This window comes from Bos grunniens, chromosome 15 (assembly GCF_055505025.1).
Source record: "Bos grunniens cultivar Pamir isolate PY7600 chromosome 15, Bosgru_T2T1.0, whole genome shotgun sequence".
Classification (NCBI taxonomy): Eukaryota; Metazoa; Chordata; class Mammalia; order Artiodactyla; family Bovidae; genus Bos; species Bos grunniens.
This window is the reverse complement of record NC_141179.1, coordinates 54,508,636-54,533,981: the sequence shown is the minus strand read 5'-3', so window position 1 is coordinate 54,533,981 and position 25,346 is coordinate 54,508,636. Positions and strand designations below refer to the sequence as shown.

Below are 25,346 nucleotides of genomic sequence, written 5' to 3'. Positions count from 1 at the left end.
ATACAAAAACAGTTAAGCATAAAAGGTCATGAACTGGTCCGATGTGACATTAACTTAAATATTTAAGCCTTTTCCTATTTTAATAATGCCCTCTAGAAATGTCAACAAGGCAAAAATAATTTTTTTCTTCCCTACTGGCTTGCAAAAAGAACATATTAGGTTCTGACACCTGCTCTGTCAATTAAGTGAGAGTATCTAGATATATCAAAGATTCTCTTTGCCTTGGTCTCATCTATCAAATGGAAATTAAAATACTGCTTCACAGGAATGCAGAAGACCACATTTAGTAGTAGCAGTAATCAATGAAGAATCCCTATAATAAAAGCAGCTAACATTTAATAAGAGCATCACATGCTAAATGCTACACACATATACACACACACAATGCAGAAAAGACAACAATAGCAGGCCTAACTGCCTATCCTAAGGCTTGAGTACAGGGTTAGCCCTTAACAGGTGCCTAGGAAGATTTTGGGAGAGTTCTCAGGCACCCTGAGGCTCACTGTTACCTAAACAGTCTGTATAAACTATGTAGTTATTCTGAATACTTTTTTTCCTGATGGGATTCTGGAATTCTGAAACATGTTAGGCAGACAGTCCCTATATGATCAGCCCCTAATAAAAAACTTTGGGCAATAGGCCTCTAAGAAGCTTCCCTGGTTTGCACCGTTTAACACATGTAGTCACAACTTGTTGCTGGGGGAACTAAGCATGTCCTGTGAGAATCAACTGAGAGAGAACTCTAGAAGCTTATGCCTGGTTTCCCCTGGACTCTGTCCAATATTCCTTTTCCCTTTGCTGATTTTAATCTGTATCCTTTCACTGCAATGAATTATAGCCACGACTAGGACTGTATGCTGAGTCCTGGGGGCACTGCTAGTGAATCATCAAACCTGTAGGGGGTGAGGGGGGCGGTGTCTTGGAGCCCTCCTGAGACACATATACACAAGGCATGGTTTAAAATCTCTTCAGATCTCAGTTTATCCTGGAGAAATGAGATTAACTTCTACAGGCTTATCTAGCTTCATTGTTCTTCACTTTCTTACACTTGATAGGTATCATGGTTTTTACAAATTGAAGGTTTATGACAACCTTGTTATTGTCAGATGATGATCAGTATTTTTAAATTAAGGTATGTACATTGTTTTTTTAAACCATGATGCTACTGCCCACTTAACAGATTACAGTGTGGTATAAAATGAACTTTTGTGTGCACTGGAAAACCAAAAACTTTGGTTTTATTGCTTTATTGCAGTATTCACTTTATTATGATGGTCTGGAACCAAATTCTCAGTATCTCCAAGGTATGCCTGTAATAATATTCTTATCTCATTTTCATTTACTACTCAACAGGTTTCTCTAAATTCTGAAACACTCTATTATATAATGGGTAAAAATGCTATTAGGATTTAAGCTTACGTAAGTGTAGCTATAATATCAAAATAATTTCTTAGAAGCCTTATGAAATATGGTTTCAATCCACCTAGACTATTATGAGAAATGAAGCAGGAAAAAAGGTCAGAGAAATGAAAATCTCCCCTTTTAAATCAAAGTCATTTACAATGCTTCTTAAAGCTTACTGGAGAACATGTATACACTTAACATTTTAATTATACTAAGATATTTATCAGTCATGATTAACCTTTCAGGTTCCCTGAATTTTAGTACAGAAAGAACATTAATTTAACAACAGAAAAAAAAATAGTTCCTGTCTGCTGATGTGGGACTTAACTTTTCTTAATTTTCTCTTTACTTCCCTCTACCTTTCTAGAGTCATATCAACTCCCTCCACTCCCAAAGCTGAAACTGTGGTTGCAATGCCTGCAATACTATCAAAAAAGGAGAGCAACAGGAGAAAATCTACATGATTTGGTAAGGTGATGCCTTTTTAGATAAAATATCAAAGACATGATTCATAAAATAAGTAATTCATAAGACGGAATTCATTAAAATTAAAAATTTCTGCTCCGCAAAAGACAATGTCAAAAGAGTGAGAAGAAAAGCCACAGACTTGAAGAAAACATTTGCAACAGATGTATTTGATATAAGACTGTTATCCAAAATAAACAAAGAACATCAAAACTTAATCAGAAAACAACCTGATTTTTTTTAATGGGCAAAGATCTTAACAGACATCTCATCAAAGAAGATTTAATGTAAAGAAGACGTAGCAAACAAGCAAATGAAAAAAAAAAAAAAGGGCCAACATGGTATGTCATTAGGGAATTACAAATTAAAACAAGATGCTGCTACACAATGCTATGCCTCAGCAGCTAAAGAATCCGCCTGCAATGTAGGAGACACAGGAGATGCAGGTTCAGTCCCTGGGTCAGGACAATTCCCTGGTCAGGAAGATCTCCTGGAGGAGGGCACGGCAACCCACTCCAGTATTCTTGCCTGCAGAATCCCATGGATTGAGGAGCCTGACAGACACAGTCCAAAGGGTCACAAAGAGTCTAAGCGTGCACATACACACACACACACACACTACATCCCTAATTAGAAGCGCAAAATCCAAATCTCTGACAATACCAAATGCGAGTGAGGATGTGCAGCAACAAGAATTCTCATTCATTGCTGGTAGGAATGCAAAATGATAGAGCCACTTTGGAAGGTAATCTGGCAATTTCTTACAAAACTAAACATACTTTTACCGTGTGTGTGTGTTTATGTGTGTGGGTAGGTTACTTCAGTCGTGTCCGATTCTTTGTGACCCTATGGACTTATAGCCCATCTGGCTCCTCCGTCCATACTGGAGTGGGTTGCAATACAATCCAGCAATTGCAGTCCTTGATATTTACCTAAATAAGTTAAAAACTTACATCTACACAAAAACCTGTGAATAACTGTTGATGGTACTTTTGGTCATAATTGCCAAACCTTGGAAGCAACCAAAATATCCTTCAGTAGGTAAATGGATAAATAAACTGAGGTACATACTGTGAAATTACTAATAATCAAAGAAAACTCAGCTAAAATTAGAGTAGGGACAGGCCTGTAAGGGGAGTGCTCATGCCTCTCTGTATCTGTCAGTTACTCCAAATAGGAAGGGCTATACACCTCTATCTGTGACAGAAAGGTGTTGCTTACTTTACTATCTAGCAAGAAGAAAACTTCTTTCCACCCAAATCAACTCTACCAATCAGACATGCAGCAGCTCAACTGATGAGAAGCCTCCATACTTTGTACTCCCAGCTTCCTCCATGGACTCTGGCTATTACAGCCCTTCCCAACATCCCTCTTTTCCCTGTAAAAGCAAATTCCCCTTCCTTGTTCTCTGGATTTGCCTCCAGTCTGCCACAGTTTGCATATCTTGAATTTCAATTTTTCTGGCTATTCCCAAATAAACTCACTTTCACTGGTAAAATAACTGTCTATTATATTTGAAAGCTGATAATCCAGACAATGGAATATTATTCAGTGCTAAAAAAAAAAAAAAAATGAACTTTAGACACTCATGAAAGAAATTAGAGATGACCCTAACAGATGGAAGGATAGACCAGGTTTTTGGATTGGAAGAATCAATATTCTCAAAATGAATATACTACCAAAGGCAATTTACAGATTCAGTGCAATCCCTATCAAATTACCAATGGCATTTTTTCACAGAATTAGAACAAAAAATTCTAAGATTTATATGGAAACACAAAAGACCTCAAATAATCCAAGCAATCCTGAGAAATAAAAACGGAGCTGGAGGAATCTGACTCCCTGACCTCAGACTATACTACAAAGCTACAGTAATCAAAACGGTCTGGTACAGGTGCAAAAACAGAAATACAGATCAACAGAACAGGACAGAAAGCCCAGAAACAAACTCACACACCCAACTAATCTATGACAAAGAAGGTAAGACTATACAATGGAGAAAAGAGTCCCTTCAGTAAGTAGTGCTGGGAAAACTGGAAAGCTATGTGTTTAAAAAAAAAAAAATGAAATTAGAACACTAACACCATATAAAAAATAAACTTGAAATGTACTAAAGACCTAAATATAAGGCTGGACACTATAAAACTCAGAGGAAAATACAGACAGAATGCTCTTTGACATAAATCACAGCAGTATCTTTTTTGATCCACTTCCTTGAGTAAGTTAAACTAAGGAATTTGAGTGATTTATAAGGTGTTACTGTACGTCCATCCTTGGTAACAAAGCTACCATCCTGGTGAGCGACAGTGATAATGGGGGTAGCTATGTATGTGTGCGGGCAGGGATCATATGGAATATCTCTGTACGTTCCTCTCACTTTTGCTGTAAAACTAAAACTGCTCTAAGAAATAAATTTGAGGGCAGGGGAAGCACAGCAACAAGATGTCAAAAGAACCAGAAAAGGCAACATCACCCTCCTTAATCCAGAGAAATTAGTCCCAACGCCCACCAATCCCTCCACCAGAACCTACTGGGATTTTCCAAGTGTTTCAGTAGCACAGAAACAACCATTCACCTTCCTTCATCTCACAGAAAAGAAATACTAGAAACTATTTCAGGTGTCACTGAATGTTGAGTACCTTAGTATTTATAAATGAATCCAGTGGTGGAAATACTTTCTTAATGCCTGTCCTCTGACAACTACAGTTGACCCTGGAACAACACACGCTTGAACTGCACAGGTCCATTTATACACACATTTTTTTTTTTTTCAATAAATACCTACTACAGAATCATATGATGTGAGGTTGAATCCAAGGCTGGCTGAATCCACTTATCCATCATAAAGCTACATATAGATTTTCAACTGTGCAAAGGGGTTGGTGCCTCTAATCCTCGCATAGTTCAAGGGTCAACTGCACCATGCATAAAAGGAAGAGAAACTCTATAAGGCTATAATACCCTAAAAATGACAAGCACCCATGGTCAATGACCAAAGCTGAGTACTGACTGCATTCAGTCTAATGTGAACTGTAGGAGCAGCTGTACTTCCCTGATGGTCCTTCCTGAAAAGGATCTTCTCTAGGGTGGTGTGACTGGTTATTAATAAAGGCAAACAAACTATAAGACTGGTATCTTGCTAATTGTACCAAACCCTCAGGAATAAAGTGTCATTGTCAAAGCATCCACACTCAATACAAAATCAGAAAAAGAACCTCTCTGAACTATACTCAGAAGATACTACCCCAATAACTCTCAAATCCAAAGATACCTATGCTTGAGTTTTCATCCCTGTAGGTTCAATTTCTTATCAATGCAGCAAAATGAAAAAGAATAAAAAGAACTCTAGACTCAAAGAGTCCCAAAATCTAGAACCTAATCTGGACACTCCCACTTACTAATTTGTCCTTGGGCAAATAAAAAAATCTCTTTGCTAATTTCCATCTCTATCTCCACCAGCAGCATCATTCTGATGACTGGCAGTTATGTAGTATTTTCACTATGCCAGGTCCATTTCTAAGCACTCTATGTATTTTTAACTCATCTAATCTTCATAATGACCCAATGGGGAGATACTATTATCCCCATTCTACAGACAAGAGAAACTGAAGCACAGAGCATATAATTTGCCCAAAGCCTCACTGCTGTAAGTGAAAGAGCTATGATTTAAACTCAGGCAATCTAGCTCCAGCATCAGTGCTTTTTATTCATTATTTTTCATTACCTCTTTAATATAAAAAAAAAAAAAGAAAATGGGGAAAAAAAGCTGAACAATCCTATATAACAATGGGCAAAAGAACATGTACAGGTGGTAGATGTTTTTTTATAGAAAAAAATAAATTCAGATGACATATTAAAACATGCTCAATTTCATTCATCTTAAGATATTAAAAACTTTTAATTTTTACTTATTTTATTATGCATTTTTGGCTGCACTGGGTCTTGGTTGCTGCATGTGGGGCTACTCTCCAGTTGCTATGTGTGGACTTCTCATTCTGGTAGCTTCTCCTGTTGCAGAGCACTGGCTCTAAGGGACTCGAGCTTCAGTAGTTGCAGCGCACCAGCTCAGTAGCTGCAGCACGTGGGCTCTAGAGTGTGTGGGCTTCAGTAGTTGCGGTGCATGGGTCTAGCTGCCCCAGGGCACGTGGAATCTTCCTAGACCAGGAATCAAACCCAAGACCCCTGCATTGGCAGGTGGATTCTTAACCACTGGACCACCAGGGAAGTCCTATTAAAAACTTCTGAAACAAAAGACTTTTATGTATTAGATTCACAAATATAAAAAAGAATTTGACAAAGACCAGAGTTAGCATGGGTATTCATTATCTTAATGATAATACATATGTACAAAGATACAGAACAAGAATATTCCCTGCAGATCAATCACAATACTACAGAGTGGAGACAACCTAAATGTCCTTCAATTTCAGACTAACTGAATAAGTTATCAGTGCCTGGCATACAATGGATCCTTTTCTGTACTGTCTGGTTTTATTCCCGGGCTGGTCTCTTGGTTTACATGGTAATTTTTTTTAGAATCCCATCTACTGTGCAATGAAAAACTATAAAGGCTGTGGATGATATTACACTCCTATAAAAGATTCACCATGTTCTGTGACTGGCAGTCAGACTCAGAGTAGATCACTTCACAATCCAATCAGGACACGAGCTGATTCAAGGTTGGCTGCAGGCTTTGTAAAGCTTGAAAACATCTATCCTAGTTGGTAACCCTCCCAGTCTAGGGTATTTACCAAGCCTGCCTTCCTTGGAGGGTCCTGAACTCTTTTCTCCTCAACGGTGAAGAAATGCTGAGACCGCTTTGCTTTTCATTAGCCTTCTGTGGAGCTTTTTAGCCTTTTACCCTGCACCAAGACTTTGCCCCAACAGAAAAAAAGCAGGTGGAGAGGCTGTGGAGGTGGGGAGATGCACCCTGCTTCTCTCTGGGATCTTGGCCTCTCAAGTTCTGGTTAACTTGGCAGCCCTGAACTATAATTTTTGTATCGCTAGCCTCATGAAGAAAGCGCTGCTGGATTTTTTGCTTCTTAATAGCAATACTCTCTCTTTGCCAAGAATCCACAAAAGTCTGAAGTCCTGGCTGCCTTGGCAACTTACCAATGCCTTCATATAGATCTTTTTTTTTTTTTTTTTTTTAAGTCAGGCTTTTCTAGTTATTCTCAGCAGGAGTTTTGGTCTACTGACAGTCTGCTCCATCATAGCCAGAAGCAAAATCTACATTCTTCATAAGCAGTGGATAAGACAGGGTATTCATCATGAAACCACAAACCATTACTAAAGAGGGAATAAGCAATGAGGGAGAAGACAAAAGGAGAGAATATTCTTTCGAGAAAGTCAAGAAAGGAATCCAAAAAAGGTAGGAATACATGTGGGCCAAGTCCTAGAGAAACTTAAAATCTTACAAGGGAACAAAAAAACATATGTGAGTGAAACTACTACAGAATGTCCAAGGGTTATAAAACTGAACAGCTAAGTGCTGCATGAGGCAGAGGTGCACAAGAGCAAAAAAAGGCAATGCATCAAAATCCACCTTCTACAACAAAGTCTACGCAAGTGCAGAGGTGCACAGGAAACAAGAGGCCATTATCCATATTAATCTCAAGGTTACCTGCTTATACTACCCACCAAACTTCTGAATTACCCTCAGTAAGGAGAAACTTTAATGTTAAATTAAGCATTCCATTTAGAAGTAGGAAGGTGGAAACAAGGGGAGTGAACCACAAACATGTTCTAAAATGAAAGTGCTTTCCATTTTACCTGTATTTTCAGTTTACCCCTTCTAACTCTCCAAGAGTGCAGATGACAGTCAAGTGGCAACTGTCTTAAACTAACACAACTGCTTATTCCCAAGACAGTAACAATTTACAGTAGGCAATATGAAGAGTGTTTACCTGGAAAGAAGAGGAAGTACAGAGAGAAAGAATTAAAAGCTAATAAAATGTTCATGCCAGATTTTAAGGCTGCTTACCTAATACCATAATTAACACTACAGATTACTATTCTAATAACTTAAAGCCATGTTTTAAAACTATCCTTGGCAAAGAATTAATAAAATAAAAGTTTATTGCTCACATACCAAGAAGTTAAAAGATGTTTATATTTTTGACCTAATAATTTCATTTTGTCAACAAAGGTCCATCTAGTCAAGGCAATGGCACCCCACTCCAGTACTCTTGCCTGGAAAATCCCATGGATGGAGGAGCCTGGTAGGCTCCAGTCCATGGGGTTGCTAAGAGTCGGGAACGACTAAGCAACTTCACTTTGACTTTTCACTTTCATGCATTGGAGAAGGAAATGGCAACCCGCTCCAGTGTTCTTGCCTAGAGAATCCCAGGGACGGTGGAGCCTGATGGGCTGCCATCTATGGGGTTGCACAGAGTTGGACACGACTGAAGCGACTTAGCAGCAGCAGCAGCAGCAGTCAAGGCTATGGTTTTTCCAGTAGTCATGTATGGATGTGAGAGTTGGACTATAAGGAAAGCTGAGCGCAGAAGAATTGATGCTTTTGAACTGTGGTGTTGGAGAAGACTCTTGAGAGTCCCTTGGACTGCAAGGAGATCCAACCAGTCCATCCTAAAGGCGACCAGTCCTGGGTGTTCATTGGAAGGACTGATGCTGAAGCTGAAACTCCAGTACTTTGGCCACCTGATGCGAAGAGCTGCCTCATTGGAAAAGACCTTGATGCTGGGAAAAGATTCAGGGCAGGAGGAGAAGGGGACAACAGAGGATGAGATGGCTGGATGGCATCACAGACTCAATGGACTTGGGTTTGGGTAGACTCCAGGAGTTGGTGATGGACAGGGAGGCCTGGCATGCTGCGGTTCATGGGGTTGCAAAGAGTCGGACATGACTGAGCAACTGAACTGAACCGAATAATTTCTAGGAATCTAAGAAAATAATCTAAAGTATAGAAAAACTTTACATAAGAAGATTTTCATTGTAACATTGTTCACAATTGCAAAACAAAGACTGATTATAACCTAAATATCGAATACTAAGGGACTGACTAGGCTAATTATGCAAGTCGCTAGGCTGAGTATGCCTTATAATTTCAAACAAGAACATTAAATATGGAAACAGCAATAACAAATGGAAAAGAAATAGCAATATAATTATAGAAGTCACAAAGGGAGAAGAAACTGTTAGTGATAACATATCAAGTTATCATACGTAAGTGTGTAAGAATAATGGAAACCATAATCAGAGATCAGGAAGTTAAAAACGGAAGTGAGCAATGAGGAAGAGGGAGGTGCCATAGGAAGAGAAAATACACCAAAAAAAGGCACGAGACTCTTCCCCCAAAGCACTTATTAATAGAGCTTATTAGCTAAGACAAAGTCATAAAAAGTTGTAAGAGATTTAAATAATTATAGAGACAATGACAGGTGCAAAGTCACAAAATGGAACAACTGCCAAACACATCTTACAAGCAAACGCTGCAACAGACATCAGTAGGAGCAAGAGAACAAAGCCTGGGAAGGAGAGGCAAGGCTTTGGGAAGGTGGAACGCAGCTGAGTCTAACTGGTAAAACTTAGATAAGTTAGAAGATGGAGGAAGAGCAATTCATGACCAAGAGCAAGCATGACCAAGATTTGTAATAACACTACTGAACTGCACACTTAAAAGGTAAAGATGGTAAGTTTCAAGTTATGTGTTTATTGACACAATTTTAATTTTTTTTAAGCATGAAAGCTGGATAGTAAATAAATATGTTCTACTCGAGCAGAAAGTTTATGTAGGAGAGTGGTATAGGCCAGAAAGGGTAGGTTGAGGCCAAATTAGGTTAAGAAATCTAAACTCATCCTGTCAACAACAAGAACCATACTACCATATTTACTACTATTAATATAGTAAAACTATTAATAAACAATAAAACCTCAGTTATCCAGCATGCTTGGGAAACACAATGTTCCTTAAGTTTATGGGGTAACAATGCCAATTGTAACGATTTGGGCAGTTACAATACACAATTACAGCACTTTACCATCCACACATGTCTGCCTGGTAACTTCCATAAGTAGAAAGATCCCAGGCTGTGGAGACCAACCAGACTCCACACTTATCAATGTGCACTCAGCACAATACAACTTGTCTAGCCCTCAGTTTTCCCAGTCCTCAAATAAATTGTTATAAATGATTAAATGACATGATTTAAAGTAATGCTTTGTACAATGTTGGATATATAACTGATAATTATTAAATGTTAAATACTTCCTTAAAAGGAAAAATTCTACTTAATCTTTTCAGGGATAGCAATTTCTCAGAATTGTAGGAAAGCAGACCAAAACAGCTGCTCAATTCTACCATTGCAGCATGAAAGCAGTCATAGGCAATATAAACAAGTATGGCTGTATTACAATAAAACTTACAAAATAAGCAAGAGGCTGGATCTGGCCTGCTGAATGTAATTTCCTAACCCTGGTGCTACAGATTCAATGTTGTATCCCCCCCCAAATTCACACATTGAAACCAAATCCCCAACATGATGGTGTTCGTTGATAAGGTCTTGGAAAAGTGAATAGGTCATGAGGGCCAAAAGCTCTCATGAAAGGTTAGGGTGCTTGTAAAAGAGACCCTAGCAAGCTCCTCTGCCCCTTCCACCAAGTGAGGACACAGCAAGAAGACAGGAGGCAGGCCCTCATGAGACACTGAGTCTACCAGTCTTGATTTTTGACTTGCCGTACTCTAGGACTAAGAAATAAATTTTTGTTGTTTATAAGCCACCTAGTCCATGGTATTCTGTTGTCACAACCCACACAGATTAACACATCTGGATTACAGAAAGACAAAGAGAGTAGAATTTGCAAAAGCAGGTATTAAGTAACAGTAGAGTCAAAGTGTGAAGAGTAGAGTCAAAGTGTAAAATTCCTTGTTGAATCCAGCAATGGCCCAAACAATAATGCAGAACAAGGCAGCCCACACTGGATCAGCACAGTCAAAGCATGAGGCACACAATAAAAGAGATCACAGAAGCAAATGTAGGTATAGGAATGCTGCAGAGACGAAGGTCCGGCAGACCAAGGCAGGACAAGACCATGCGGCTGTCGCCATCACTATATCCACAACCACCCTGATAAAAATGCCTTTGGGCTTAATTTCCACTCTTAGAGTGTAGAATGTGGAACCATATCAACCTGCATTCAAATCTACTACCCACTGGATTTGTATCTACCAGTATTTATCCTTGTGAAGCCTGTTTCTTCATCCATAAAATGGGAGTAATACCTACCTAACAGTAATACCTACCTAACAGTAATACCTACCTAACAGTAATACCTACCTAACAGTAATACCTACCTAACAGTAATACCTACCTAACAGTAATGCCTACCTTACCATCTACTCTTCCAGTACTTTCTTGTTATGTTAAATGGTAGCCTAACTGACCTGTCTCTAAGACTCTTTTTCTATCTCCAATACTGCTTTCCTAGTTCTTTACAGAGATCTGACCCTATCATCCTTCCACTTAATAACTTTCATTGGCTTCCCTCTGCCTCCAAGATTTATAAACAAGACCAAGACTATCACTCCAGTCACATTTCCACAACACCTCAATACTTTCCCTTTCCCAGTCTTCACACAATCACTGTTCCCAGATATGCCAGACCCAATCTCTCTCTGACTGTACATATGACACTTTCTCTTCCCTCTTTTTCACTATAATTAGGTCAAAGCCCTGTTTATTGATCTCTCTTCTGCAGGCCCTTGCAACATTCTGCACTTAACTCAGTATTGGCGGGATTTATTATCTGTGTTATAATTACTGTGTTATAATTACTAATTCCTCAAACTAGGAGATTTTCTTGAACCCATGGGGATGATCTCTAGGTATAGTACATACAAAACAGCGACTTAAAATTTTTGTTGTTGAATGAACCAGTGATAAAGTGCTTTAATACCAGGACCACTTTGTACGAAGTTCTTTTAAAGAATTTGTTGTCTGAAAGAAGATCAATTTGTAAAGTTTTTCTTTATAATGAAAGCAAATATAAACTTTTGAACCTGCATCTCGTATGTCTCCTGCTTTGGCAGGTGGATACTTTACCACTAGTGTGACCTGGGAAGCCCAGGTAAACTTCAGTAAAGTCAAATTCAACTTCAAATTAACAGAGTCCAGTCTTCTGAGGTTTTACCATAATAGTTTTACAGAAACAAATACTAGAGGAAACACAAAAGAAATGGCAAAACATCAGTAAAGGGAAAATAGTTCCACTGCTATTTAGAAAAATAAAAACCAAAACTGGATAAAAGTTGTCTTCAGGCTGAAAAATTTAATTGTACACACCTCTGATGAGGAAGGCTGGCTTAATAGCAGTTCGTGAAAAAAAAAAAAGAAGTTCTATTGCCTACAATTTCAGGATAAGCAAGGCCAATGCAACTTTTGGCGGTATTAATAAGAATTTAGCATCCTGGAGCTTTCCTGGTGGCTCAGCGGTAAAGATTCTGTCTGCCAAGGCAGGAGACACGGGTTTGATCCTTGGTCTGTGAAGATCCCACATGGTGCAGAGCAACTAAGCCCACAGGCCACAACTACTGAACCTGTGCTCTAGAGCTCAGGCACCGCGACTACTGAGCCCATGTGCCACAACTACTGAAGCCCTCAAGCCTAGAGCCCGTGTTCCACAAGAGAAGCCACGGCAATGAGAAGCCCGGGCACCACAACTAGAGAGCAGCCTCCACTTGCCCCAACTAGAGAAAAGCTCATGCAGCAACAAAGACCAAAAACAGCCAAAAATATAATAAGTAAAATTATTTTTAAAATAAAAAATAGAACCAGTTGTTATATGCTTTTTTTAAAAAAAGAATTTAGCGTCCAGATGGAGAAACAGTAAACCCCACTGCGTCTTTTCTTTTGCACTGGTCAGGCATTATTTAAAGCATGAGGGTCAATTCTGAGTGGCATATTTAAAGATGAGCAGAAGGATAAATGAATCATGACATATAATCAAAAATATTTTTAAAGGATTTTTTAAGGACTTTTTAATGTATTAAACGTTTACTGAGTATCTAACACAGTCTAGGTACCATGTTAAGTGCCGAATACACAAAGACATAGTCCCTGACCTCAAAGAGTTCAGTGTAATCCCAGAGACAGACACACAAACAAGGAACTGAAATCCAGTGACATGACCAATACACATATTTCCATGGTGGCACAAAGGAAGGTAATCAACTCCTCTATGAGAAAGAATTCAGAGTACTTGTTTCACCTGAGTATAACCTGACAGAAGGATAAGAGGGAAGAATACTCAAGGCAGACAAAAGGTCAAAAAGGTTTCAAAAACCATTCTATATTACAAGAACTCTAAGTAGTGAAAGTGAAGTCGCTCAGTCGTGTCGGACTCTTTGCGACCCCATGACTGTACCCCACCAGGCTCCTCTGTCCATGGGATTCTCCAGGCAAGAATATTGGAGTGGGTTTCCATTTCCTTCTCCAGGGGATCTTTCCCAACCCAGGGATCAAACCCCAGTCTCCCACATTGCAGGCAGACACTTTAACCTCTGAGCCACCAGGGAAGACAAGTAATGTAGTATGGCCAGAAATTTGGGAAAGGAAGATAGAAGACCAGAGAGATGAATTTGAGAAATTTAACCTAAAAATTTAGATGGAAACAATCCTGGTCTTTAAATATCTGAATACTGAAACTAAAGAAGAATCTCTTGATTCACTGGAAACTTAACTTTCAAACACTGGAGAGTAATGAGTACAGAGTCACTAGTTTGGGAGAAATATCACTATACATGTATAAGGTCTATCTTCCCCTGGTATTCTAGATCTCATCCCTAATTACTAATGATAGCGAACATCATTCCAGATGTTTTATTGGTCTTTCAGTTTCCCTTTTTTGTGAAATGTCTATTCAAATTCCCTCACCATTTTTCTAATGAGGTGTCTGTCATAATGATTTGTAATTCTTCATATATTTTGGACATAATCTTTGGTTAGCGATTACACTGGAAATATCTTCTCCCATGCTGTGGTTCATCTCCCTACTTTATATTTTATCATATGAAGTTTTGATTTTAATATGACCAAATTATTAATCTTTTCCTTTATTCTGCATTTCTTATTTGTATAAAGAATTTTCCCTATCCCATTATAGATACTCTTAGTATTTTCTAAGTTTTATAGCTTGACCTTTTGCTATCCATTTGCTATTAACTTTTTGTGTATGGTGTGAAGATTTTTTCTTTACTTTTTCTTTTCTTTACTTTTCTTTTTTTTCTATAAGCTAACCATCCACAACTGGAAATACCTTTGCCCCACTGATTTGTAATGCCACCTGTCATATATCACATTCAAATATTTGAGGGCATATTACTGGACTCTTCAATTACTTTTTTGGACCTGTTAACTATTTAACCATAGTTCAGTGTTCTTGGCCACTAATCATTTGTATTGACAAATTCCACTAAAAAAATTAAAATAAAAAAAAATCCCACCTATTCCAAGTGTTCTAGCTTTTACAATTAATAAATGAACAATAAATACTATCAAATGCTCTACTAAGCATCTACTGAAATGATCATATGGTTTTACTCTTAATTTATCAACATGGTAAATTACATTAGAGTCTTAATACTAAGCCGAACTCTCATTCCCAGAATACTACTACTTGCTTGTGATTGTGATTGATACAAAAAAATTAGACTACTAGACTAGTGCAGATTTCACTTGGACTGGCCTCTATTATTCCTTTCTATATTGTCTTTGTGTGATTTTGATATCACACTGTAAAAGCCCCCTGAAATGAGTCTAGAAACATTTTTTATTCTCTGGAATGGTCTGTACAAGGATTATCCATCTGTCTATATCTGAATAACCTGTAAAACCATCTGTGCCTTGTTTTCCTTTAATAGACAGAATCTTTTCCTGCTTTTTACTATAAAAATGTCTCAAATACTAGAGAGACCAGTACAATGAGCCCCAACATATTTATCACCCAGCTTCAACAGCCAATCCACTGTCAATCTTATTTCATCTATTCCCCTAATCGTGCTTGTCCTCTCTCCCCTTGAATGAATTATTTTGAAGAAATCCCAGACACCATATCATCTAACTTCTAAACTTAGCATGTCTTAAAAATAATGACTCTTTAAACTATGTAACCAGAAAACTGTCACATTAAAAATCGGGTAACTTTTAATACCAACATCCAGTCAGTATTCGAAATCCAACAAATATTTTTATAGTTTTTCAAATAAGAATCCAAATTAGTCCATACACTTAAATTGGTGGCATCTTTTAATCTGCAGGTTTTCCTTTTTTTATTTTTGGCTGCACTGGGTTTTCGTTGGTGCACTCGGGCTTTCTCTAGTTGCGATGAGCAGGAGCTACTCTGTTGCTGCAGTGTGTAGGTTTTTCATTGTGGTGGCTTCTGTTGCAAAACATGGGTTTTTTAAAATCCTGATATTCACAATCATATTTTCTGCTTCATTTCTAATATTATTTATGCTTTCTTGCTTTTTTCCTTCATCAATCTTGCCTGAGATTTGCCTATAATTCAGAACCTATATTAATATTTTCAGTGAATTAGATTTGGGGTTTATTAATCCTCTTCAGCAGTACGTGAACCGTGAACTTCCAGATGTTCAAGCTGGTTTTAGAAAAGGCAGAGGAACCAGAGATCAAATTGCCAACATCTGCTGGATCATCGAAAAAGCAAGAGAGTTCCAGAAAAACATCTATTTCTGCTTTATTGACTATGCCAAAGCCTTTGTGTGGATCACAATAAACTGTGGGAAATTCTGAAAGAGATGGGAATACCAGACCATCTGACCTGCCTCTTGAGAAACCTATATGCAGGTCAGGAAGCAACAGTTAGAACTGGACATGGAACAACAGACTGGTTCCAAAAAGGAAAAGGAGTATGTCAAGGCTGTATATTATCACCCTGCTTATTTAACTTATATGCAGAGTACATCATGAGAAACGCTGGACTGGAAGAAGCACAAGCTAGAATCAAGATTGCCGGAAGAAATATCAATAACCTCAGATATGCAGATGACACCACCCTTATAGCAGAAAGTGAAGAGGAACTCAAAAGCCTCTTGATGAAAGTGAAAGAGGAGAGTGAAAAAGTTGGCTTAAAGCTCAACATTCAAAAAACGAAGATCATGGCATCTGGTCCCATCACTTCATGGGAGATAGATGGGGAAACAGTGGAAACAGTGTCAGACTTTATTTTTGGGGGCTCCAAAATCACTGCAGATGATGACTGCAGCCATGAAATTAAAAGACGCTTACTCCTTGGAAGGAAAGTTATGACCAACCTAGACAGCATATTCAAAAGCAGACACATTACTTTGCAAACAAAGGTCCGTCTAGTCAAGGCTATGGTTTTTCCAGTAGTCATGTATGGATGTGAGAGTTGGACTGTGAAGAAAGCTGAGCGCCGAAGAATTGATGCTTTTGAACTGTGGTGTTGGAGAAGACTCTTGAGAGTCCCTTGGACTCCAAGGAGATCCAACCAGTCCATTCTGAAGGAGATCAGCCCTGGGGTTTCTTTGGAAGGACTTATGCTAAAGCTGAAACTCCAGTACTTTGGTCACCTCATACAAAGAGTTGACTCATTGGAAAAGACTCTGATGCTGGGAGGGATTGAGGGCAGGAGGAGAAGGGGACGACAGAGGATGAGATGGCTGGATGGCATCACCGACTCAATGGACGTGAGTTTGAGTGAACTCCAGGAGTTGGTGATGGACAGGGAGGCCTGGCGTGCTGCGATTCATGGGGTTGCAAAGAGTGAGACACAACTGAGTGACTAAACTGAACTGAACTGAATCCTCTTCAAAAAAGCAAGAGATTCCAAAAAAAAATCTACTTCTGCTTTATTGACTATGCCAAAGCCTCTGACTATGTGGATTACAACAAACTGTGCAAAATTCTTCAAGAGATGGGAATACCAGACCACCCAACCTGCCTCCTGAGAGATCTGTATGTAGGTCAAGAAGCAACAGTTAGAACTGGACATGGAAAAACAGACTGGTTCCAAATCAGGAAAGGAGTATGTCAAGGCTGTATACTGTCACCCTGCTCATTTAACTTATATGCAGAGTATATCATGAGAAATGTTGGACTGGATGAAGCACAAGCTGGAATCAAGATGGCCGGGAGAAATCTCAATAACCTCAGATATGCAGATGACACCACCGTTATGGCAGAAAGCGAAGAAGAACTAAAGAGCCTCTTGATGAAAGTGAAAGAGGAGAGTGAAAAGTTGGCTTAAAACTCAACATTCAAAAAACTAAGATCATGGCATCTGGTCCCATCACTTCATGGCAAATAGATGGGAAAACAATGGAAACAGTGACAGACTTTATTTGAGGGGCTCCAAAATCACTGTAGATGGTGACTGCAGCCATGAAATTAAAAGATGCTTGCTACTTGGAAGAAAAGTTATGACCAACCTAGACAGCATATTCGGAGAAGGCAATGGCAAGCCACTCCAGTACTCTTGCCTAGAAAATTCCATGGATGCAGGAGCCTGGTAGGCTGCAGTCCATGGGGTCGCTACAAGTCGGAAGCGACTGAGCGACTTCACTTTCACTTTTCACTTTCACACAATGGAGAAGGCAATGGCAACCCACTCCAGTGTTCTTGCCTGGAGAATCCCAGGAACAGCAGAGCCTGGTGGGCTGCCGTCTATGGGGTCGCACAGAGTCAGACACGACTGAAGCAACTTAGCAGCAGTAGCAGCAGACAGCATATTAAAAAGCAGAGACATTACTTTGCCAACAAAGGTCTAGTCAAAGCTATGAATTTTCCAGTCGTCATGTATGGATGTGAGAGCTGGACTATAAAGAAAGCTGAGCGCCGAAGAATTTATGCTTTTGAACTGTGATGTTGGAGAAGGCTCTTCAGAGTCCCTTGGACTGCAAGGAGATCCAACCAGTCCATCCTAAAGGAAATCAGTTGTGAATATTCATTGGAAGGTCTGATGTTGAAGCTGAAACTCCAATACTTCGGCCACCTGATGCGAAGAGCTGACTCATTTGATAAGACTCTGATGCTGGGAAAGATTGAAGGCAGGAGGAGAAGGGGACAACAGAGGATGAGATGGTTGGATGGCATCAGTGACTCAATGGACATGAGTTTGAGTCAACTCTGGGAATTGGTGATGGACAGGGAGGCCTGGGATGCTGCAGTCCATGGGGTTGCAAAGAGTCAGACACAACTGAGTGACTGAACTGAATCCTCTTCACTGTTTTCTACTCTATTAATTTCTATTCTTATCTTTATTCTTTCCTATCTTCTACTTCCTTTGGGTTTAATCTGTTACTTTTCTAGCTTCTTCAGTTGGCCACTTAACTAATTTTCAGCTTTTCTTCTATTCAAAAACCTTTCAGATTCTAGGACATCAATTTTTTCATATTAATATTGCTGAAATTGGGATATTTCTTACATTTAGCCTTACAATCACTGTCAGGAAACAGTGATGGTGCCACTGTCACTGCTTATATATGTACTAACATAAAGAATAAGCTTACAAAAGTAGTAGTTATTTGGTAGTTACCTCTGGTTGCATGACTAGACTGGTAATTTCTCAATGTTAGTCAACAAACCTTTACAGACCATGTGAGAAAGAACTATGAGTCTCACCTGAAAACCTTCTCTTGATACCTTCTGGCCAGTTCAAGAAAACATCAGAATCAAGACTGGATGGGTGTCAGCAGTTTCAAGAAAATGCTGGGGATCGCTTAAGAAATGTTCTTCACCAATGCTCTTTCAATGACATAGTGAGCAATACTATATAGGAAAACACAAACCTCTATGACTCTACCCAAGAGTGATAGAAAAATCAGACTGTGAATGTGAAGTCACAGGAATATTCTAATTTATTACTTCACTTCCTTTTATAAATATGTGTATGAGTGATATGCTAAATCTATTTCTAAGTAAACCTAAGAGTTCTTTCAGTAAGTATAAAGTTTAAAAGTCTAAGTGATAGAAAAGCACTGTACTTGGAAAGCAACAGTCTATCTCATGATGATGACATCTTAAGATTTAATGAAATATGATATAGGCACTTAAATTTTATCCCAGACCAGGGATAGAACCCATGTTACCCTGCATTCTCAGGCAGATTCTTATCCACTCTACCATCAGGGAAGTCCAATCCATACATTTTCAGTTTATTTTTGCTTTTTTTAAACAAGTTAAGAGGTGAGGGGAATCAGTCATATCAATATTTGTCATTAGTTTCTAATTTTATTGTATTGGAGTCAGAAAACATGGATTATGTATCAAGCTATGGTATTTGATGAAATTTTTTGTGCCTAGTTACATAAATATTTTACATTTGATTAAAGAGAATGTAGTCTCTAATTTGGGAAGTGTATGGTTCTATATGTGTATAGTAGATCAAGTTATACATTGTATTTCTTTTAGTGGTTATGCTTAAATTTTTAATATGCATTTGACTGAAAGCCTAAAGTTAATCAATATCTCTATCCTCCTCCTGAACTATATATAACTCTTTAATGCTGACCACTTTCCCTACCAGCTTATACTTTATCATCTGGTATTTTAGCTCCACTTTAGTTTTAGCTCCCACAAATCAACCATAATTATTTTTGTTTTACAGTCAGTGCTTAGTTTACCTAACCAATTTCTTTGTTCATCATGATGTCTTATATCCTGTTCTTTCCTCTAAGTTACATTTCTTTCTTCCAGAAGCGCGTACTTTCACATAATAGTTGTTTCAGAAACAGTACGGTAAATTCTCCGGATTTTTGTTCATCTGAAAATACTTTTATTTTGATTTCACTCTTGAATGATAACTCAGCTGAGTATGAAATTCAGATCTCTCTCAGTACTTGGAAGATATTAGTCAGTCTTCTGGTTTCTCTTATAAAGAGACATCTGCTCTCAGTCTGATTCTTGGTCCTCTGTCTTTCCTTTTTTGGTTGCTTTTTAAAGAGTCTCTGGTGTTCTGCAGTTTCATTGCAATGTATTTAGTTGTGGGGTTTGTTTTGGTTTGCTTGTTTAATCCTTGCGAGGCTCTCATGAATGAGATGGTTGGATGGTATCACCAACTCAATGGACATGGGTTTGGGTGAACTCCAGGAGTTGGTGATGGACAGGGAGGCCTGGCATGCTGCGGTTCATGAGGTCGCAAAGAGTCGAACACGACTAAGCGACTGAACTGAACTGAGGTTCTCATGAACCTTAAACTTAAAAATTCACTTTTATTAATTCCAAAAAAATTTCATCTAATTCCATGTCTCCCTCATTTTATTTTTCTCCTTCTGAAATTGCTACTAGATGTTAGGTCTTCTTGTTCAGTTTTTCATTTCTCTACCTCTTTCATATTTTCCTTCATCTTACTATTCTGCATTCTCAGGATTTCCTCATACCCAACTCCCAGCTTGTAGAAGGCAATGGCACCCGACTCCAGTACTCTTGCCTGGAAAATCCCATGGGCAGAGGAGCCTGGTGGGCTGCAGTCCATGGGGTCGAGACGAGTCACACACAACTGAGAGACTTCACTTTCACTTTTCACTTTCATGCGTTGGAGAAGGAAATGGCAATCCACTCCAGTGTTCCATCCCTGGAATCCCAGGGATGGGGGAGCCTGGTGGGCTGCCGTCTATGGGGTCACTTAGCAGCAGCAGCAGCAACACCCAGCTTACTATTTTCTCTTCATCTGTGTAAACTATTGTTTATTTGTTGTTGTTCAGTCGCTAAGTCATGTCTGATTCTTTGCAACCTGTGGACTCCAGCACACCAGGTTTTCCTGTCCTTCACTATCTCCCAGAGTTTGCTCAGATTCATGTCCATTGAGTTGGTGATGCTATCTGTACATCTTATCCTCTGCCATACTCTTCTCCTTTTGTCTTCAATATCTCCCAGCATCAGGGTCTTTCTGAATGAGTCAGCTCTTTGCATCAGGTAGCCAAAGTATTGGAGCTTCAGCATCAATCCTTCCAATGAATATTCAGGGTTGACTTTTTTAACCTCTCTGATTGTATTTTTTTATTATGTTTAATTCTTTTCAAAGATATGTTTCATGTCTTATTTATTTATTGGGTTGTCAATTACTTTTTAATGTCTTTCGTCACTTAAATTAGGTTAATTTAAATTACCTTTCCAACTGCTATTCTACTATTCCAGTTCTTAGAGCTATAATCCTGCTTGTTTTATCTACTGATTCTCATTTGTGGTAGAAAATGGTTTTCTTGTGTGTCACTTTTAATTATAAATTTATCTTCTGCTGGGTTTATTTCTTCTGTGAGAATTCCTTGTGGCCCAGGATATGGGAGTACCCCTTCAAGTCTTTCCTTTCTCCAGATGATCCAGGGGTATCACTAGCTTGAAGTTAGCTTTTATATTAATTTCTCAGCATGGAGATACCTGAACCGTATAATATAAACTCAGGTCCCAAATATGAACAAGGCACAGGTCTTGTACTTCAATTCCTCAGAGAAGCTTTTTTCCATTTTCTCTTTATATAGAGTCCAGGCAAACCAAGACAAGATTTCTTATTAACAATATTTGTGTCAGTGGGAAGATTTTTCTTTATCTCACCTTTCACCTAGGATGCAGCACATCAAGAATCCCAGCTTGATGAAAAAGTCTTGGTTTTGGTTCCTTTTTCCACACAGTTAAAACTCAATTACTAGGAATGGCAAAACCAATAGAATATTGTAAAGTAAAAAAAAAAAAAAAAAAGGCAGAAATAACCCTTCACTCCATTGCTTCATCTTTGTCCAGGGCAACACAGCATGAGCTCAAGGGCTTAATGAAGTTCTGGGTTTTAGTTCCTTTTTTTTTTGAACGTAGATATCTTTCTGTCTTTTCTGCAAACTCAAAATGCATTTAATTTAAAAGAACTGTTGCTTATCACCCAGCTTTTCTGGATACCTGTAGCAACAGAGTCTTTAGCTAATCTCAGTGACTCATCCTGCTAAAAGAAATTTGGGATCTCCAATCCATTTGCTACATTATTCCCTATAGGAGTGATCTCTCTAAACTGCAAAGATGCGCTCCTCTTTCAAACTCTTCCTAGCATGGCATTTAGAGTCCACTATTATCCAGTAACTGCTTATTTCTGCAATTCTGCCTCCCTCCACTCTCCCACACATACTCTATGCTCAAAAACTATCCATATTTGCAATCCCTACAACTCTCCTTTTGTTTCATACTATGCTTTTTTTATTAGGGCTTCCCTAGTGGCTCAGAGAGAAGGCAATGGCAACCCACTCCAGTACTCTTGCCTGGAAAATCCCATGGGCGGAGGAGCCTGGTAGGCTGCAGTTCATGGGGTCCCTAAGAGTCAGACACAACTGAGCAACTTCACTTTCACTTTTCACTTTCACGCATTGGAGAAGGAAATGGCAACCCACTCCAGTATTCTTGCCTGGAGAATTCCAGGGACAGGGGAGACTGGTGGGCTGCCATCTATGGGGTCACACAGAGTTGGACACAACTGAAGCGACTTAGCAGCAGCAGCAGTGGCTCAGATGGTAAAGTGTCTGCCTGCAATGTGGGAGACCTGGGTTCAATCCCTGGGTTGAGAAGATCCCCTGGAGACGGAAAAGGCAAGCCATTCCAGTACTCTTGGCTGGAAAATCCCATGGAAGGAGGAGCCTGGTAGGCTACAGTCCACGTGGTCACAAACAGTAGGGGGACTTCAATGCTTTTAAATGTACTGATTTCCCTCACTTTTATCCTGCCTTCATCCACCTACTGAATACTCATGGTCAAGTGTCTGCCTTTCACTGAAGCCACTGTTGACCCATCCGAGCTAGGTTCTTTTTTGTGAAAAGAGCTAACATTTGTTGAGCTCTTTATATGTTAATAACTCACTGAAATAACTCAGTTAGTCTTAACAACAACCTTACGATTTTGTTACCATTACTATCTCCATTTTCAAAATGAGGAAACCAAGGTACAGAGAAGTTAAGCAAGTGCCCAAAGACAAACAGCTATAAATGGCAGACCTGGAATTTGAACACAGTGTCTCCAGATCCTGCTCCATTAACTTGCCCTATTAACATATATTATACTGCCTTCTACAGTTATATCTTGCATTACAGTTACTGCATTTATTACCCCACATTCTAGTTGCATGCTTATATATCAATCTTAACTACACTGACCTTAAGAGGCAGAATTATGTTTTATTTCTATTTGCAGCCTCAGTGCCTAGTACACAGAAGGCCCTCACCTGAAATCGTTACAAAATTAGTGAATAACTGAAGGAAACATCTCCAGAGTCACTTCTTTAGTCTAGCCCTTATTCATCTGTCTGAACTACTAAAATAGTCCCCTAACTCCCTTCCTCCAATTTCTATTCACATTTCCTCCACACTCCAACCAACACTGTCTTTCTAAAGCATGTTATAACAATGTCATGCCATTACTTAAATATTTTCAAGGGCTCCACACTGTCTATAGGATAAAGTCCCAAATTCCTTCAGCATGACATACCATGACCTTCATGAACCAACTTCTGTAGTTTCTTCTCTCCTCCTTCCGCACTGCAGCCCCACATTCCATCTATATTTAACTTCTTGTCATCTCTGAATATGCCAAGTGCCTTCATGCCTTTGCACATGCAGGTTCTTCTGCCAGGAATGGACATCCTCTCCTCCTTCACCTGGTAAATTCCTACACTTTTCCAATACACAGCACAAGTGCCTTCCTCAAGTTTCCTCAAAAGATTGTCAGTTACCCCACTGCTCTACTCTCCCTGGCATTATGCATTTATTATTATCAAATAATAATACCACTTGGTATTGGGTGTGCTGCCCCAACCAGACTCTAGTCTTAAAGGACATGAACCATGTTTTATTCATCTTTTTTATTGTATTATCTTACACAAGTGTGTGTCCTAAATGCTCACTAAATTAGTGAAATGAAATTTGGCAATTTTTTCCTACATCCTACACTAAAGCAAACTCAAATACCAATGAATTCAATGCAGTCAAGTCTTCTAAGATTAAATGGAAGTTAGAAAGTGGAAATATGAATGAAAAACAAATACCACGTAAATTCCTGCTCCTCAATCTTGAAGCCTATATATAGCATGGAGCTATTCTGTCAATGGTGATTAAGGCTTAGTTTACAAGGCAATCTCATCCTGAGTTTTAAAAAACACAAAGAATATATTTCCATATTAGTAAGACACATAAGGACACTCATATTCTGGAATATGTGTTAGTATGGATAAAAAGTTGAGTCATTTTATATATTTTAAGACAAATCCCTTCAGACAAGGGAAATTCCTGTCCTTTTACACTACAGTCACATGATTTCATTATTCACTAGTCCTAAATGCAATTTAGGTTGCACACATAGCAAACACTGTCTGCCAACTGAGTAATAAACCAGAACTACTTGCTTTTCACAGAAGGAGGAAATTTTTTAAATGTATAAATGTTAACCCTAAGTGAACAGGGAGGTTGGATGGGATAAACGGAAGGAATAAATGGGGCACTATTCAATTTTTTTTATTTATTCGATTTACGAAATGCATTTTAACACTACAAAGAGAAAAAAAATTAAACTGTCAATCTGAAAGATTCATCAGCCTTTGTCTACATTTTCTCTTCAATTACTACCCATGGCAAAAAGAAAAAGAGCTGTCCTAAAAGATCTTGGTTTCAAGTACAAAGGCAGCATAATTTAGAATGATCATCCTTGATCTCAAATCAAAAGACTAAATAAATTCTCAAAATTATTATCAACAAGGTGTAAATGTTCTTATAGTTGCAAATCTACCTAGGTACCATGTGGTAAATTTTCTTTTTTAAAAAATATCAATGGCTCAGGGACCCCAGCTGGTGGTCTAGAGGTTAAGAATCTACCTTGCAATGCAGGGGACACAGGTTTGATCCCTGGTTGGGCAATTAAGATCCCACATGCCACAGAGCAGCTTAGCCCGAGTACCAGCACTCCTGAGTCCAAGTGATCCAGAGCCCACATGCCACAACTAAGATCCAATGCAGCGAAATACATAAACAAACATTAAAAACAAAATCAATGGAGCAGGACTGTTTCTATATTTAGAATACAAGTTCTAAGAGGAAAGGATTTCTGAATATTTCCTTCACTGATGTCACCCAAGGCTCTAGAACAGTGTCTGGCACAGAGCAGACACTCATTACATATTTGCTGACTACTGCTCAAGATGGTCCAAATACTTTATATGTCAAGACAAACAATGAGCTGCAGATCCTCAAAGAACACAAAGTTGAAGTCTAGGTTCATCTTGAAATGATCATTGACTTAGCCCTCAACACACAGGGCTGCACAAATCAACTGATATGGCATCCAAAAGCAAATTGACAATGCATGTAAGAATAAAGTAAAATATTTTGTGCTCGCTTCGGCAGCACATATACTAAAATTGGAACGATACAGAGAAGATTAGCATGGCCCCTGCGCAAGGATGACACGCAAATTCATGAAGCGTTCCATATAAAAAAATAAATAAATAAAGTAAAATATTTT

At 38.8% G+C, this 25,346-nt stretch overlaps 1 protein-coding gene, 1 long non-coding RNA gene and 1 other non-coding gene across 4 annotated transcripts in view; 1 reads left to right on the top strand and 2 right to left on the bottom strand.

Moving 5' to 3' along the window:
• Positions 1-25,346, bottom strand: part of RNF169 (ring finger protein 169) — a 91,256-nt gene that overhangs the window by 57,933 nt on the left and 7,977 nt on the right. The gene's annotated exons all lie outside the window — the stretch shown is intronic.
• On the bottom strand, positions 6,957-14,574 carry LOC147358260 (uncharacterized). Its single transcript, XR_015142188.1, has 2 exons — positions 11,200-14,574; positions 6,957-11,148 (listed from the first exon to the last, which is right to left on the bottom strand). It is a non-coding gene; the product is annotated as an uncharacterized LOC147358260 (long non-coding RNA).
• LOC147358259 (U6 spliceosomal RNA) lies at positions 25,213-25,319 on the top strand. The gene has a single exon (XR_015142527.1). It is a non-coding gene; the product is annotated as a U6 spliceosomal RNA (small nuclear RNA).